This window comes from Coenobita brevimanus, chromosome 18 (genome assembly GCF_032717465.1).
Source record: "Coenobita brevimanus isolate Jiangsu-jjx chromosome 18, ASM3271746v2, whole genome shotgun sequence".
NCBI lineage: Eukaryota > Metazoa > Arthropoda > Malacostraca > Decapoda > Coenobitidae > Coenobita > Coenobita brevimanus.
In genome coordinates this window covers 36,942,652-36,961,943 of record NC_136971.1, presented here as the reverse complement: position 1 = coordinate 36,961,943, position 19,292 = coordinate 36,942,652, and the positions used below count along the sequence as shown (strand labels likewise).

Below are 19,292 nucleotides of genomic sequence, written 5' to 3'. Positions count from 1 at the left end.
TCTGCTTAATCTTAAAAATATTCGTCCTTTGCTAAATTAAAGCCTATTTAATATAATAGTCGAGTAATTCTGGCTGTATCTTTGTAAAAACATTATACTTCCTTTACGAAAATGCCATCTATTATAATATCCCAGGAACTTTTTTTCTATATATTCATAGAAGTAATCCAGTAACGTGTTCTTTCCAAAGAAAGTTTTCCATACGTATGTATATATGTCTCTCTCTCTCTCTCTCTCTCTCTCTGCACAAACACACACACACACAATAAATATATATGTATATATATATATATATATATATATATATATATATATATATATATATATATATATATATATATATATATATATACACACACACACACACACACACACACACACACACACACGTGCTAACAGATATTCCCCATCACTGACCAAGCCGTCCCTTCATCGTCCTTTACCGCCCGTTTGTTTTCATCTGACGGAAACAGGACTCTCACAACATGAATAATTTAAGAAGTCGTGGCTGCATGAAATTTGATGAACCCATGTTATGAATATAAATGAGTCGCCATTGTTACTAGTCACACTGATCCTCCAATCTGACTAAATCTGATAACTGGCTAATCCGAAAATTGGTTACGGATCTTTCTTAGTCAAGAACACACCTACTGTGCACTATCACCTTCAAAAGCCGGCTATGATTCAGTCTCACGTACCTTTTTGCTACATTTTATATCGTTATTTGGGGAAAGACTTTTCAGAAATTTATGGGTTGCATGGATGGAAATGATGGTTATTTTCGCGAGGGATTGTAATGATAACTGTGGTACCCTTTGCTCCAGTTTACCTATACTGAGCAGAGTTATGCAGATAACGATACTGATCCTGCCGCTTTGACTGAGGATGCCGGTTCGTCCTTCTTTGCAATGTGAACAAGTGTTGTACGAGCATTCTGACTGGAGAGCTGTAGTGAAGGTTTTAGTAACTGCATTTGGCTTGTTCCATCCCTTACTATTTACATGAAATTTTGCTAAAGCTTCTCTGACTATTGTGTTAGTCTCATTTCCATGAGAGTTTGGTTGATGAGGACAGTTTGCTTTGTTAGTTTCAAGCAGACCACCTTTGCTGCTGATCAAAATTTTCACAGCCTTCGTATTATGTTCCTCATACCACCTGATTATATAATTCAGCATAAGAGAAATTCTTCCTTGAGTATCTTGCCGTTAGAAAACACACACACACACACACACACACACACACACACACACACACACACACACACACACACACACACACACACACACACACACACACACCAAATGAATAACCCCCTCTTGCTTCGTGAGCATGAGTGCAAAAAGTCCTTGGTTTGGATGACCTAATTGTTCAGTCTTAGGTGTCACCATTATTCGATGCCCATCTGATTTATTAGGTCGAAAATCCGAGCCAGTATCAAGCAGACTCCACGGTTAGTTAGTGAATAACGAGGGTCGTTTTCCGTACCCTAATCCTGAGTGATACGACTCATTTATATTTCCATTAAAACGCGCATTCATGTGTGCGAGCTGAATGAGAATGTACCCTGCTCAGTGACGAGTTCATTACTTTTCACAGTGCATAAAAAATTGTGGTGGGGATGAGAGAGTATTGATTTACGGTGACTGAAGTGGTACCAGATTATCTTCTGATTTAATTTCCTCCTCACGATCATGATGATGATCATACTGATCATAACTACCGCCGTCGTCGTCGCCGTCTTCGTTATCTTGCAATCCTTATTATCACTGCAAAAGATATAGTGAGATAGCATGCATCTCTTTACATCCTATGTTGTTATTCATCCATGCAGTCTTACTGAGACATCATTCACTTAATATACCCTTCTATTCCACGTTTTTGTTGTTTCTTGGAGGGAACAATCATGCGGCCTGCTTGCCTGTGGTTCCTTCTACCTTGCATGATCTCTCTCTCTCTCTCTCTCTCTCTCTCTCTCTCTCTCTCTCTCCATACATACATACATACATATACATATATCCAGGGGCAGGATCCCACTGCTACCTGGCGCGTCTCCGGGTGGCAGATAGGGGAAGGCCTCGTAAATATAAGAGGTACCGTCTTGGAAGGCACGGACCATGGGACCCCCTATAGATATATAGGGCTCCACCGAATATACTGAATAAGGCGACACAAAAATTACATCTTACCAAAACTATGTGGCAGAGAGGTGACATTATTTGACACAATCCTCCCAACCAAATATGAATTCTATGGCAAAGGATTTGACTGGCCTTCCTGTTTGATCATCGTCTATTAAAGGTCCAACCGCACTGCCTCTTGCGCTTATGGGCAGTGTGCCATCAAAAGTGAGTAGGCACTGTGTCGGCAAATTAAAGACCGGACTATTAAACAAACTGAATTCCATGAAGATCAATGCAAGCAATGTAAGAAGCCTTGCAGAAAATTACAAACTTGGTATCTTAATGACTGAATTGGACAACATTAGTTGGGATATTGTAGGCCTGAGTGAGATCTGCAGCAAATAGGGTAATGTAATTCATCTCCAAGACAGCAACCACCTATTTTACTTCAAAGGAAGACAAGATGAAAGAGTTTGTGGTGCAGGATTTCTAATTAACAGAAATCGTGCAGACAACATTGTTCAAAGGATTTGAATTTCATTAAATCAGGCTTTACTGATCTACCAGAAGACCCGCCGACATGTCGTAAAAATACCCCCGCTAGTACCAATACACCAGTCCTGTATGAGACAGCCCTAGCATGTATTCAATATGGACGGTGGGTGTTAGCGCCGAAGTGGTGACATGTAGAGGTGTATGGCATGTAGGAGGACTGCTGGGCCTTGATAGCAGGCTGTGAAGCCTATGCCCAGAGTCGGACACAAAAAAAAAAAAAAAAAAAAAAAAAAAATTCAGCAGTGTATCTGACAGAGCAGCAAGGAATGTAATTAGACTATGCAAAAATGCAAAATGTAAGTAACAGAAGTATATGCACCGATTTCTCAAAGCTGGGATGAAGAAATTCAAACATTCTATGAGGGCATCTCCTAGACTATGGGAGAAGAAAAGACCACATATACTATACTCATGGGAGACTTCAATACAAAGGTTCGGAAATCAGAAAATTGAGAAGCATGCATGGGAAAAAATGGAGTGGGAGAAAGGAATGACAGGGGAGAAATGGTGGTTAATTTTTTCTGAGATGTATAGCATGAGAATAATGAACACATTCTCTCACAAAAGAACAGGAAGAAAATGGACTCGGAAAAGTCCAAATGGAGAAACAAAGAATGAAACCTACTTACTTTTGACAGCTCAGAGCAGCACGATCATAAACGTCATAGTTATCAACAAAGCAAATATAGGAAGTGATCACAGAACGGTGGGTTGCACAGCCAGACTCAGTTTAAGAAGCGAAAGAAAAGGGTGATTAAAAATAAAAAGATATGCCCAGTAAAAGTAACTGAAAACAAAGCAGCCTTTCGTTAGAAATAAGGAATAGATTTCAGGCTCTAAGTAATGCCGAGTTTGGCATTGCTGAGTTGATTGATAGACTAACAAAAGTGTAAGAGAACCAGCGTAGGTAGTAGAGAAAGTTAACACAACCAAAAGCACCAAGTATTTGAAAATGACATTCTAGCTCATGAAAAGAAGAATGAAATGGGACACAAAACAAAGAGGGAATAGAACGAGAGGAATTAAATAAGCTTATTAAGAAGAGACATAGGGAAGAAAACAAAAAGAAAGAGAAACATGGATCATGTCAAACAAAGCATCAAAAATGGAAAAAAGTCTGAAACAGGTCCGAAGTAACATGCCACTAAGAAAGCAACAAATTATATCACTGAAAAACAAAAACGGTGACGTCATTAAATGCAGAGATAAGATGGTGAAGAGAGATGAAGAATTTTACAAAGAATTGTATGTAGTACCAGTAGCTAACTTTTCAGTTGACACAAGTTAAATACTGGGGTAACACCAGAACAAGTAAATATTTGTCTTAAAAGTATGAAAAGAGAGAAGGCCTAAGGAGAAGATGGTATAGTAGCAGACTTACTGCTGGATGCAGGAGTACAAGTACAGAACAGGCTCGCCCACTTATTTACTGTGTATAAAAAAGAACATTCCCAAAACATGATGTAATGCAATAATTATTTTCCTTTACCAAAAAAGTGACTCAAAAGATCATTATAACCCACGATCCAATGGCTTATTACCAGTTATTTACAAACACTTCACTAAGCCCTTACGAACGACTAATTTCAAAGACAACCAACCGCGTGATCAAGCAGGATTCCGAAGCGGGAATTCGACTACTGAGAATCTACATACAAAGAATCAGCTAAGTGAGAAAACTACAGAATACAGTAAACCACCGTGCTTAGCTTTTGTTGATTACGAAAAGGCTTTCGACTCAGTGGAGCACATAGCAATTATAAATTCATTGTGAAAGCAAGGACTAAATGAAAACATTGTAAAACTGCTCGAAAACACATATAAAGAGGGAACTGCTCCAGTTAAGTTACATAAAGACACAGAAAAAAAATAGGATTGAGAAGGGAGTTCGTCAGGGAGATACAGTTTCACGAAAATTATTTACAGCATGCCTAAAAAGCATTTTCAGAAAGCTAGACTGGGAACACAAAGGAGTAAACATAGATGAAGAAACGCTAAACGATTTAAGATTTGCAGATGACATTATCCTAATCTCAGAAATAGCAGAGATATTGCAGGCAAGGTTAAATGACCTAATTTTGGAAAGTCTCAAAGTAGGGCTAAAGATGAATCAGAATAAAACTAAAGTAATGTTTAATATAAATACACAAAAGAGTATCATCAGAAAAAGGGACTAAAATCTTTCATTAGTCGAGGTACAACTACTTAGGGCAAATACTTAAACTAACGAAAAAGCATGACAGCGCAATAAAAAGACGCATTACTATTGGATGGAAAACTTTCGGTAAACATAGACACATCATGAAAAGTTGCTTGCTTGTGTGTATGAAACGAAAATTATATAACAAATGTATAATCATAGCTTTAACGTACAGTTGTGAGACCTGGAACCTGACAATATCGTTGGAAAATCAACTAATCCTTTCACAAAGAGCAATGCAGAAGTCATTGTTGGGATTATCTTTAAGACACAGGAAAAGATCAACTTGGGTGAGAAAGCAGACTAAAGTCAGACATTATAAATGCTATAAACGAGCACAAATGGAGGTGCGCAGGTCATGTTGCATGAATAAGGGATAACCGATGGAGCAACAGGCTCACTGAATGGTCTCCAAGATACTGTAAGCATAGCACAAAAAGGCCAGACACCACTTGGAGAGATGAGATAGAGAAGTTTGCAGGCAAAACGTGGCAGAGATTGGTTCAGTTAAGGAATTCGTGGAGGCCTTCTTCAAAGGTGAACAAATGGTGATAACGCACACTGAGAGGGTAAGCAACAGGGGATAAGTAAAAATGTCATGATAACAGACTGGTACGGTGAGGTGGTGGTGCATGGATAATAAGGTAAGCTAGCAGCGGGAAGAACCCGGAATCAACTCTAGAGCCTGTCAGACTCTTGGATTCTCTCTCTCTCTCTCTCTCTCTCTCTCTCTCTCTCTCGCTCGCTCGCTCGCTCGCTCTCTCTCTGTTTCCCCCATGGTTAGTTCAGCAATATCATTTGGGACATGAACAGAGCATTGACGGTTGTGAGTCATATTGCTGGGGAGGGTTAGGACAAAGCAAATAGCATTAGGACAAAGCAAATAGCATTAGGACAAAGCAAATAGCATATGTCTGCCATCGTGATTCTCGTGCAATTGATAGGCATTTAAGCCCTCATTGACATAACCAAATACTGAGTGTAGACAAGGAAAAAGATAATGAACTTTTTTAGGTTTGTATTACTCGCCACCAGCTAAAAGAAACCATATGGTATTAGGCCAGATACAAAGCCTTTAGCTGAGGCGACCATGAAAGGATTAATGGAGACTCTAAGCACCATCGAGGTTCAATTCCTCACATCCGAATGCTTCACAATCATCCTGTTTTGCCCAAATTTCAATACTAGAGGTGACTCAGCCATGAGGGAACTAATAAGAGACAACACGCTTCATTAATGCTTAGAATGGTGACTTTTTTTTTTTTTCTTATTTTGCCAGGGAGTAAAGAACTGGAGTTCATAGAATTATTGACTGGATGTTATGGTGTGTGTGTGTGTGTGTGTGTGTGTGTGTGTGTGTGTGTGTGTGTGTGTGTGTGTGTGTGTGTGTGTGTGTGTGTGTGTGTGTGTGCAAATACATTCACACACGCAATCAAAATGGGCGACCACGTGTTATCGGCTACAACTTTTACCTACTAATTCAGTCAGCTCCCCCGAAATGTGAAACTGTTGACAACTACCACAGACAAAAACCTATATTATAAAATCTACTGTTCCGATCTGTGTGTGTCTGTGTTTGTGGGGGGAGGGGGAGGTATGTTGCTGACTCATCGTCCTCCTTCTTACAAACTACACTTGGTGAAACAGTGGGTGTGTGGGTGGGCAAATAGGTACTTAGGAAACAAGTCCATGGTGGGAAGAGGTCTATGTGGGAAATAAGCTTATAGGGAATTGGTCAATGGTGGGTAGGAAGTCAATGTGGAACAATGGATTCATGGTGAGTGCGAATGGGGAAATAAAGCCATAGGTAGCAGCATACGTCCAGTGTTTACAAATGGGTCTATAGGCAAAATAATTCCATGGGACTATGATGTGGAGAATTGGTGGCTCCACGTGGCGGAGAAAATACATCCACGAGGGATAATAAGTTCACAGGAAAAAGAGAGCCACAGGAAAATAAGTCTAAAGGGGAAAATAGGTGTGTGGAGGGAAGACAGGCACACGAAAATACGTCAGTGGTTAAAAATAAGTCCACGAAGAAAGTATGTTCCTGGTGGAAAATTGTTCTAATGGGAATAAGAGGTCCACGTGATAAAAAGGCCTTGGAGTAAAGTCGGATTAATGCGGAAAATATGTCCATTGGAGAAATAGGTCCAGAAGGGAAAATAGAATCATGGGGAAAAAATATGTCCATGGAGGAAAATGTTTAAATGTGGGATCAGACTCCTGTGTGGGAATAGTTGGATGGGGGTTAGCTCAGAGATAGAGCAGCCAGTGATAGGTTTATATGCTGATATTGCTATAACGAGGGAAGGTTAATCATGATACAAGCTCTTCTTTACAATTATAGCATTCATTACAGACTAATGTGCTTTCTTAGTTTCATGAAGAGGTCCTGTGGCTAGACATTGGTTACTTGCCGAGCTGTTTGCTCACTCTGTGAATATGACTGATTTATAATTTCTGATATCCAGCACTTTTTAAATTTTCATGTGCTCTTTGGTGAACTCCAGCTGATCTTATTTCGTGGAAGTCTGGCACATTCTTTTAGCATGTATGTGTATTCTTTAGTTTTAGTGATATTCCGAGTATTACCTTTCGCTTCAAAACGTGACTTATTTCATTCCATTTCAGGGAAGCTTAAGCATTTTCATCTTCAAAATGTGTCTGCCAAGAAATGTTGTCATAATTCTAGAAACATGATTATTTTAAATTTCAGTAACAGCAAAAAACGATGTGTTTTACGTTTTTGGATCATGTCGTCACTGAGTTTTAATGTAAATAGGACCATTATGTTATCATGGTAATAAAAATATTTCATTAATTACACGGAAATTTACTGGACGTCAGGCACTTTTTGCTTGCGGAAATTGTGGCATGATTAAATGACCTCAAAGTTTTAGTGAAGTTAGGACTACTGCGTAGTCCTCATATCGTAAATCATTTTGTTAATTTGGAATGAAGGCAATGCCATGACAAAGAATGGCCTTCAGCAAGCACTGAGTAGAAAAGTTTGGGTTCCAGCGCCACCATCACCCACCACGCTGTCGTAAATTACCAATATTGCTACCTTGTTTATCTCAGTTCTCCCTCAGCAAAATTTGTTGTGGAAGTCCTTTGATACTAACAGCACCATTATGATAGCAGCAGGTGTAAAAATATTTTGAAAAAATGCAGCGGGAACAGAGAGGGGAGGATTAAAAATCAAGGAAACAAGAGGAGATGGGCTTTCATACCATTGCATACGTCATGTGATATAACAAGTCCTGTGGAGGAGCATTACCCCCCTTTAATTTTCTGTTGTTAGTTAAAATTTCCTCGGAATAGTTCCTTATCAAGAGGAACTTGAACAGTCCAAGTCTCCTCCAATATGCGGTAACATTAAGAAGTCTTTACCTTGCCACATTTTTAAAAATACTATACATATCTTAACCCTTGTGTCAACAGACTTAAGAATGAGGGAAGCTTGTGCTGTAATGATTTTGCGTGGGAAACGTTTTCTTAAGAGATGCATAGCAGGATTTTACTACTCTTTTCTTTCTAAACATACCCTTTACCCGGGCCATTACCCTATAAAAATGGGGAGAAGTGCTGGCCCTCAGGGCAGGTTCTGTCACAGGACATGTGTGCAGTGGTAACAATGCCACATTTTTTCAGTCTTGTTTACACTGGTTTGTAGCCCTTTTCACACATATGTTTTTATTACGTGGCAAATAATTTAAAATTTTTGGATAATATTTAAGTTAAAATCATACACACACACACACACACACACACACACACACACACACACACACACACACACACACACACACACACACACACACATGCATACACAAACACATACATACACACATACATACATATACACACATATATACACACACACAAACATACACACACATATACATACACACACATACATACACACACATACATACACACACACATATACATACACACACACACACACACACACACACACACACACACACACACACACACACACACATATATATATATATATATATATATATATATATATATATATATATATATATATATATATATATATATATATATATATATATATATATATCTTGATATACATCTGTAGGAATAAAAAGCATCACTGATGTTAAGCTGTCCTGTTCTATGATGGTAAATAGTTACGGCTACTTATTATATACGTGGGCCCACCCCTGGCACAACCCTATGAAGGAGGGGGCAAGGGGTCATCCCTTTTCAACTTCTTCTTCTGCGCTGAAAAATGTAACTCTCCACACTCATCATTTGCACCTGTGTGTTGCTCTGGAACAGAACCATGCATGAGTAGCCCTGTGATACTCATGCATGGTTAATGGCCATCGTCTACCAGGAAGAGCATTAGGGCAAATAAACAGAAAAGAACAATAGACAAAAAACACTGAAAAGTCCAAAATGCTTACGATCAACGGATCCAAGTGGGAAAGTGGCCAGTCTCCGGGGCCGACTGAGGAGGCATCATTTACTGGTCAACAGCCAAAACGGTTCTCATACGTGAGTATGTGTCCCTGATTAATTTGGCAGCACTGATTTCAAATCTGACATTCATTTTGCGCTATCGGACCAGGTTTCTTGAATATCAGACTGAAAACATATTCCATCCATCCATCCATTGCCAGACGCCATGTATCCCAAACGGGGTGGTCAAGGGCTTAGAGTTAATTGTTTTTACAGGGAGGGGCACTAATCCTCCACCAACCCCACTTGACACGTAGGGATGCCAACAGCATCTGGTGTTCCCAGGCGGTCATCCATCCAAATACTAACCAGACCCAACGTTGCTTAACTTCGCTTATCGGACGGGAAGCGGTGTACTCAACGTGGCATATTCAATGTGGCATAAATCGTCTCAAGTTTGTAACATATATTGAAGCACACACAGATAATACTGTGATGATTTATGGTACAAAAATACGAAAATCCAATGCACATTTTATTAGCAAGCGATGAAGTTCTAAAAATACTTCTGCACGTTGCTTTTCCGCTTGTTCAGCTGACTCACTTCAAGTTGTAGCATCCAGCAGTAGTCGCCCATCATGTTGGGACTGAATCGGCCTTGATACTTGCTCTCCATTACAGCAATGTCTTGGTGAAACCTTTCACCATGCTCGTCACTGATGTCTCCAGGGTTATCTGGGAAGAAATCGGGGTGGGAGTGACAAAAATTAATCTCCAAGGACATCCGTGAACCCAGAGCTCGATAACTCTGTAACATGCCTATGACAGTTTCTTCGTAATTGTCTGCACGATGGTTTCCAAGCTGGTTCTGTCAGACATTCACAAATGATTCCCATGCGTCCCTTTCCAGCAGGTTTAATGCCTTATGAAGTCACCATCATTAACTTGCATGCGGATCTAAGGACCATTCAAGACCCCTGCTTCCAACTTGGCTTCGGATACCACGCCACTGAGCATCATAGACAAGTATTGCAACCCAGTACCCGTTTGATCCATGGCTTTTACGAAATTTTTCGCTAAGCTCAGCTTGAGATGCAGTGGAGGCAAGAATTGTTCTCTGGATCCACAAGGGGTTTATGAAGACAGATGAACCTTCTGGGTGCATCTTTTGGTCTTGCTGGCCATTATTTTCGTACATAGTGCTCGGCATTAGCTCTACCGTTCCACAAGCAGTGAAAGCACATGTGCTTTGTGTAACCACTCTGAAGCCCAGAAGTAGACTGATCACTTTGAGGTCCCCGCATATTTTCCACTGATGTTTCTCATACTCGACAGCGGAAAGCACAATCTTCATAGTTACATAGCTCTTGGTCATCTTTTCCTTATGTCTTATTGGCACGGATGGAAGCCGATTCCCGTTGTGTAGGAGGACTGCTTTCAGAGTGTCTTTTCCTGAATCTATATGCAGCCTCCAATCATCCGGTTTGTATGAATCAGACTTAAAGAGTTGTTGCATGACGGACACTGCATCATTGCAACAGCAAAGGTTGTTTGCCATTTTGAAAAATGCAGACGGTTGTCTATGCCGATGATGCGCCATAGTGATGCTCACTCCATCTTCCAGCAGGTTACACTATTTCAGTCATGATCCCAGGGGCTCTACCATTTCTTTAGGCAAATCAAGGTCCCTTATGAGATCATGAAGGGCTCCCTGGTTGAATGGTTCAGGCTCATTTTTTCCCGAGTCGTCCTGGTAGTTATCATCTATGGGGCTATGAGCGGAATCAGATTTGCTGCATAGCTCGTGTTCAGCAGGTGGGTTTGGAACCGGTAGTTCTACACTGTGTGGCACTGGTCGGATTGCAGAAGCGATATTAGGGTACTGTACTGTGGCTCGTGTCTTGACAGTTATTCCTTTGATGTTCGAGAGACAGATGTAGCAGTTGTTGCTGTGGTCTTTGGGCTTTCGTCACACCATTGGTACAGTGAATGGCAAACCTGAACTTCGTTTTCTATGCATCCATTCACTCAGGTGATTGACACAGGACCTACACGCTATGTGAGGCACCCATTTCCTGTCTTGGTCACCCAACAGACATTTGAACTAGCTTTTGTAGTTTACTCAAACAGCCTTTGTGATGGATTTCTTGAAGCTTTCCGGGGTGAACGCTCCACAAAGGTAACAAAAACGGTCAGAATCATTTACACATTTGCGGCGTTCCATCTTTCACCACTGTCAAAGTGATTGAGAGTTTCTGCAAGAAGAGAAGTGGAAACAATATATGTATCCTGCAATAAAAATACATATTTAATCGATTGAATTAAACAAACAAATGTATGAGTCACATCCTGTGAGCAAGATACACCGATATACTGGTTTTCAAGAACAGGACATGATAGGTCCTTACTGATGCCATATTCGAGTTCAGCACCTTTGATTACCCTAGAATCAGACCATTTCAATTCAGAACCATGAAGTAATATTATTCTTGTTGACCAGTGGCCAGATGCGCCTCCTCCCCCCTGACACCCAGAAGCTGTGGAATCTCCTCACCTGCGTTAGCCGCTAGGAGAAAATCATACAGGATGGAATAGGTCGATACTCCAAGCTGGTACTACCGGGTGAGCGCATCGAGTGTCAGGAGGTGACAATAGGAGGATACGTCTAACTGATCCTTGTGGTCCTTGATAGGAGGGCGAAATGGGTTGCCCTTCACTGCCGGAGGAGGGGAGGACTAATTGATGTCTTCTTCAGCTGAGGAGCCAGTTGATTCATCCTCGGCCATTGAGATGGAGTCAGAGGAGTTCCACCCCTCTCGGTCTCTGATGGTGGGTGGTGAACTACAGCCTTTGTCTTTGCTGTGTCCAGTTCTGGAACCGGGTCAGTGATTGGGGCTTCAGTCTTTCTGTTGAGAGGAGACTCCAAGCACAGCCTCTTCCATGGTGTTGTGTGGGGGATGAAAGCCTGCGGCAGCCGGACCCGATGTCCCCCTCGGCGAGGGGCAGACTGTACATAGTGGGCAAAGCACTCGGGGATGACAAGCCAAGGCAGCTCTTTCTCCTTAAAGATCTTGGGGAGGAGAACACGCAAAGCCTCCTTATCATCCCCGCAAAAAGCCTTTGCCGTCACGATGCACATTTCGATGATGGTGCTTACAGAGTATCTCCCCAGGACTCTTAGGATCCTTGGCCTGGCATCCCCGGACCGCGAGACGTTGCTGTGCATGGCCAGAATCCTACACGGCCACGCCCCCTGGTCCAGTAACATCTCGAGCCTCAGGGCCCTTAGGATTCCCATAGAGACTTAGCTCTCCCGTCTTGCCATCGCTGAAGGAGAGTTGGAGGTGCCATGGGTTTGGTTTGATGACGGTCTGGTGGTGCACAAAAACATCAAAGCCAGTATCCTGGTGCTTGATGAAGCTGTACCCACCCCTGACATTAAACCAAACGACAGTCCCTCCGATCTTTTTCTGGGCCGCCAGAGACTGTGGTCTGCTGGCTACCTCCCCTCAACGGGTCGCAGACAATAGCAGGAGATATCGTCCATGGCTGCTGCTCGTAGTTCTATGCCTCAGCCCCCCTCTTTCTCTCTTTCCTCGCCTCAGATGGTGCGCTTGACCTTTGTACTTAAGAGAGCCAGCTGAGTGCTTGATGTTAAGTTAGCTTTCATTACAAAGTGCTTAGTCACTGCACTACCACAGGTGATAAAGTATCTTATGGTGGGTTTCTTTTAGGATATGCGTGCGTAATTTCTGAAACTGAGCTATGAATCTGATAAGAAAAAGAAGAAAAAAAGAAGAAAATGAAAAAGAAGTAAAAAGGAGAACAAAATGAAAAAGAAGAAGAAGAAAAAGGAGAAGATTGATAAAACTGCACTTTTTCAAATTTTTAAGCTGCAAAACTAGCTAGTGCATGATTCAAATGACTTCATTTTTGCAAAGAAACACAAAATCACATAACCAATATATATATATATATATATATATATATATATATATATATATATATATATATATATATACTAACTCAGAATTCGCTCACCTTTTTTCTTAACTGCGATTTTTACATGTGTTTTCTGCTGTTGCCAGCCCACCCCTACAAACAGCATTATCACGCTATAAACTAAAAGATGAAATTTATTTACTATTCACATAGCTTTCTGCACAGTCCATAACTATATTTTTGTTTTGTAATTGACCTACAATTCATGGGAATACCATTAATGGAATATTAGATTATATTTGCATATGTGCAAAATAATGATAGGTGTTAATTCATCACCGTGCAGTACATACCTACCCTATGCAGCCCTAATGAACTTTTAACGAATTAAATCCTGCATCACAGTACATTTATTTATTTATTTATTTTTTTTCACTTCTTGGTACCTGCAGGTCACTTTATTCGGCATAAGGGAGATATTTTAGGCAATTCAGATAAGATATAGCTTTCATTAAATCCTTCACTACTAGCCAGCTCTCCTTACACGGATTGAAAAGTCTAATAGAAACAAAAATATACCACTATAGAGATGTCATGGAAGTGATGTGGTTAAACCTTCCACTACAATAGATACTCCTTGAGACTGAAGACATCGTTTGTTGTTACCACGAATAAGATATAACACAGTGCGTTCTTCGATTAAAGGCTTACTGGACACTGTTTTTAACTCCATCACTAATGCCAAGTAAAGAAAGTCGTATGATTGTACTGTGATATCAGCTCTAACTTATGGAAGCGAAACTTGGACCTTATGAGAAGGACACAAGTCAAGAGTGAGTAGTGGAAATGCGTTATCTGAGAGGAGCATGTGGAGTTACATGGAGAGACAGACTGCTAATGAGGAAGTGAAGGTGTGTTGTGGTGTGGATGCCGATGTGGTAGAAAGTGTTAAGAGAAAGACACTGAGGTGGTTTGGCCATAAGGAGAGGATGGAGAGCGAGAGACTAACAAGGAGAGTATGTGAGTGAGGTGGAGGGGAGGAGAGGGGGAGGGAGGCTGAGGATGAGATGAGGGATGGAGTGGAGAGATATAAGAGAGAGGGGTGTGTGAGCTAGGTGGAGGGCAGTGAAATGGCAGGGGACAGGTCGACATGGAGGCGATTTGTTTGTGGCCACCCCTTACGGGATCAAAGCGTCTGTCAATAGACAGACAGACAGACTAATGAGAGCTATTCCCTAAAGAAAGAGGAATTGTGTGGTTATTCTTGAAAAGTTAGTACTGTCTTCTAAGTAGCAAATGAAGCTTCGAAACACGTCTACCTTAGTGATCCATGTACCATTTTACTCCTTGATATTTCCTTGGTTAATAATTGTTTTTGTTTAATATTGACAGTTTGTATCAATGGTATTCACCCATGAGCACGCAGCGTCAGGGAGAGAGAGAGAGAGAGAGAGAGAGAGAGAGAGAGAGAGAGAGAGAATGTGTACATGATTAGGATTTTGTGTGTGTGTGTGTGTGTGTGTGTGTGTGTGTGTGTGTGTGTGTGTGTGTGTGTGAAAGGGAATGTGTGTTGATGTGTAGGCGCGTGTCTGTGTGTTTTAGAGAGAGAGAGAGAGAGAGAGAGAGAGAGAGAGAGAAGTGTTGTCAAGGGCCACATGTGTTAATCATGGAAAAAAAAAAAATCTCATAACATTTCTGCCAGGTTCTGTTTTGTTTTCCTTTTGCGAGAAATCCATTAAGAGTAAGTGGCGCCTGGGACTGGAATGACAACTAAGACACATCCACTTGCCGGGATAATCAGACATGTATATTCAGGACTATATGAGCAGTAATTTCATCATTAGAGTCGTCATTATCACAGTTACCATTATCATATTCACACTCACTTCTTGGGAGGATGAAGAGCTGACTTTTATATTTAGCTGCGTCAACCGAGGGAAATCATTTGTAGTACTGTTTTTGTTGCTACCATCAGATATTAGTTAACTTATGAAGGATCTTATAATAGGCTACAGGTGTTCATGAAGGCTAAATTTGACCATTCAGGGTGGAAAAGCGTTTACTAAATTCAATTAACTGTCTCTGAAAGTAATAAGTTAAAAACTAACCCATTAATGTGAAGGGCTGTGTCATGAAAAAATAAGCAGATTTAAAAGATAAGGTTGTTTAGTGCATGAAGTGTCAGTGAATATTGATGTGTGTGTGTGTGTGTGTGTGTGTGTGTGTGTGTGTGTGTGTGTGTGTGTGTGTGATTATAGGACTCTAACTCTCTTTTCATAGCTCTCAGCCTGTGACAATTAAGGCTCTTACTCGCATCATATTTTCCTTTTAATTGAGATATCTGATATCTGGCTCGATTTGAAGGAGAAGATTTGAATAAGACCTAACTCTTGGTCTGAGCTGCAGAGACCCAGGCCGTTGAACTCTGACCTGTCTCATCTCCAAGCGCCACTTGAGAACAAAACGCGTGTCGTATATCGCAGAGTTTACTCAATGTCTTGAGCGACAATATCATTGCTGTAAGTATATTATATATTTTTTACTCACTTTGATATATTCCTTTAGTCGTTTCGGTTCTAAGACTTTGATTTTTTTATTGACAGGTCTAGTAGCCCATAAGTATTAGGTTATATTTAAGCGGAACCAAGAAAAAGAATAGACAAAGCTGATTTTTTAAGGGGAAATAATTGGATGCCTCCTGAGTCAAAATCAAGAAAGTCTTCTAAGGCTCGACATGGGCTGTGTGGCGGCCAGAAATCCAAGATAGCCGGCATTGCATATAGTGCATACATACATGTATTAATAAAATATACTACAATACCTCAGTTTATAGGTTTAGGGACAACAAATCCATTAACAATTTTGTTTTTTTTAATTTAATGCAGGGTATACATGATTTGGTCAAGATAAATACAAAACATAAAGCAAAATCGTGAAAGTAAAAAACTCACCTCTAACGTTCACTGGTGCTGATTTATATCAATGACAATTTGACACAATTGAAAGAGCGGTATCAGATAAGTTCAGTTATGATTTTCAAAGTAATCTTACATCATATGAGCCTAGTCAACATCTCCATCAGGCTGAAGTACATTTGTGCATGTTTGATCAATACAAATGGAGCATACAGCTGTGCATCTGAGTCCAGCCTTCAAACATTTGCATCTTCTTTCACATATGGTTTTACACTCACAGGACACTATCAGCAGCATTGTCTTTTGGTGCAATTGGTCTATCAGTCAGAATAGGGGTGAGCACTCCACTCTGCATTTCCCAAACCCAGTCAGTGGGTTCTACTGTACATCTCAGAAGTGACCAACCACTTCTGAACTGCGACGCATACTCGGTATGAGTGATACTTCGTTGCTGTGGAGATCAGAATGAGATTTTGGGAGCTGGAAACTGCTAGATGTTTTGCTCACTCTTTGCATATAAAGCACATAGCTTATCTAGTGTTGTACATGCCTGAGTGATAACATAAAACATCAGCAGTCAGCATCAGCTTGGCTTTGACAACAGGTAACACCCTCAGATGTCAATCCATCCACCATCCTACAAATTAGCCGTGACTTGGTACAGTTTGCCAAAATCGATCGTCGAGGGTTTGTAACAAATGTGGTATTGTCAAAGACAACATTTGCAGAGACATTTTAACAAGTGCGACGGCTCTGTTACGCTACATTTAGAGACAAGGCAAGATTGGTGTAGCCATCAAAACAGACAGTGCACATTTTGCCACAGCCACTGATCACATAGTTCAAACAGTTCACATACACATCACCATATATACAATCTACCGGCCATGTCACACTGTGCAGCAATGTCCATCTTCAGTTATTGTATGGTTATTCCAGTACTTCAACTGAGATTTGGGACTACTGGAGCTTTCAGATTCTGAGCTAGAACACTTTTGCAGTTCTCTTAGCGGTTCCTCTCTCAAATAGTGCTGGCTGCTGCTTGCTAAACTCATGCCTCAGACGTAGTTCCATTTCAGAGCTATGTTATAGTTCAGGTGACTCGCATGAAGAATAGTGTTGGATCACCCTCAACAGCGTGGTTACGGATAATGGTACTGTTTGTTGCCGCAGCTGTAGATGTGACTGTCGTTCATTTTGAGCTTGCGATGAACAAAACTGAGACCTGTGAGACGTGCTGCCACAACCCACCAACTTTCAAAGCAAGATCTGCATTGGTTCAATTAGATGCCGCCACTCCATTGGTAATGCGAACCAAATGTTCATGGTAAAACCTGTGAAGGCAAGTGGAAAGTGGTGGAAGATGTAATTCCTGAAGGCGACTTTTGCATCACGTGCATTTGTGGCCACCCGTAAATCGACTCACCAGTCTTTGACATGCCCATTAGCACCTGCTCACATGTCTGATCAGTGAAGCCTTTGACCAGAACTTGTGGCTCCACTGAATGGTCCAGTAACGACGTGCTTTATAATTCACATACTGATCCTTATCCACGAGGCTATGTAGCTGTTTTATCATCTTCAAAGTTGAGTGGACTCAGCACAATTATGCAGTATGGTTCCTAGAATGGAGGACAGGAATCATATCTGAGATGCGAGAGAGGTGTAGTTCCCAATCACCAGTGCACTAAGTGCGGATGAAGAGCAGCAGAACACGCACCATTTTCCGGTACTCAGTCCACAGCTTACCAGCTTTTCTCTTCAGACGTAGATCCTGTTCTCATCCAAGATATTAGTAGGCTGACTCTGAGTTTCTTTAGGTTTACATCACTCAAACAGTTTGGTGTATCATGAATTTCTGAAACATCATAGCCAACAGAGAACATGTGTGATCAGAGGGCACAAGCATTTGCATGGCTTGCCATATGTCTGATAAAGCTTGGTGCACAAACAGTTCCCATTGCCCTTTCAGACCACTGCCGCTCATGATGTTACTAAGTGCCTCTATGTAGGACATGTCCAAGTGAAATCCACCTAATCTTACACTGAGTATGGTGAGGTCACAGGATGGTACATATGACCTACTGCCGAACAGGCGGAATTAGAAGATGCCATACTTTGGTCTCCTAACCAAGGGAGATGTAAATGATTTTACAATATCATGAATCAGGGACCCAGAATCCAAAATAATAATAATAATAATAATAATAATAATAATAATAATAATGCTAGATATGGACATATCTATCCCAAAAAACTATAAAAAGAGGTATTAGACGCCATTGTGGAAGAGGTATTATATGCCCATGTAGAATTCTTATTGATAAATGTATGTACGCCCTATACGGAGTTCTGGCCATCTTGGACTTCTGGCTGCCACACAGTTAGCTCACGTGAAGCCTCAGGAGGCTTTGTTGACTCTGACTCGCCGATCATCTTTTTTTTCTTTTCCTGACCTATAAGACCTAAATGGTGAGTTAATGGGGTGTGGTCAGTATACTGTACATGTTCTGCCAACAATCATACCCACACCTAAAATTTAAGTAAGTATACTGTATATGATTCGGTTTTTACAATGTTCTTTTCATAATCTTTACGTCAAAAACAAAATTGTTTTATGTGATAATTCCTGCCTAAATTATTCATAACAAGTGTATTAACTGACTTTGATATTATCCCAAATACCGTCCACTTACGTTAATATATATGCTGTTCGATTCTCTAGAGACCCTTTCTAAGACCTTCTATTTATTTCAAAATAAATAATTTGAGTCTCTAAATATTCCCGTCCTAACCATTCTGTGTCAACGCGGCGTTCTGCTAAACAGTAAGTCAGCCCTCCTCGACGCATTTTGTGACCAGCATTCCCAACTTCATTTTTACGTCGGTCTTCATAATCTTTATTTATTTCACCTCGGTACATGATGAATGGCTTCGCTCAAGGTTTAATGGGGAAAGTTTCTGGACTGGTGAGGCTACCTGGAGGCGGGGATGTTTTGCTAAGCTGCTGCAGTGTTATAAGGTTTGCAAGGAAAGTTGTTGCGTCCGCCTCTTTCCACTGACGCGAACGTGTCAGCGAGCCCAGAGGAACTGTGAACAGCGGGAGGGCACCTG

General features: G+C 40.9%; 1 pseudogene; it reads right to left on the bottom strand.

Annotated features, from left to right (window-relative positions):
* Positions 1–9,641: 9,641 nt before the first annotated feature.
* On the bottom strand, positions 9,642–9,760 carry LOC145391524 (5S ribosomal RNA; annotated as a pseudogene).
* Between the last annotated feature and the right edge of the window lie 9,532 nt (positions 9,761–19,292).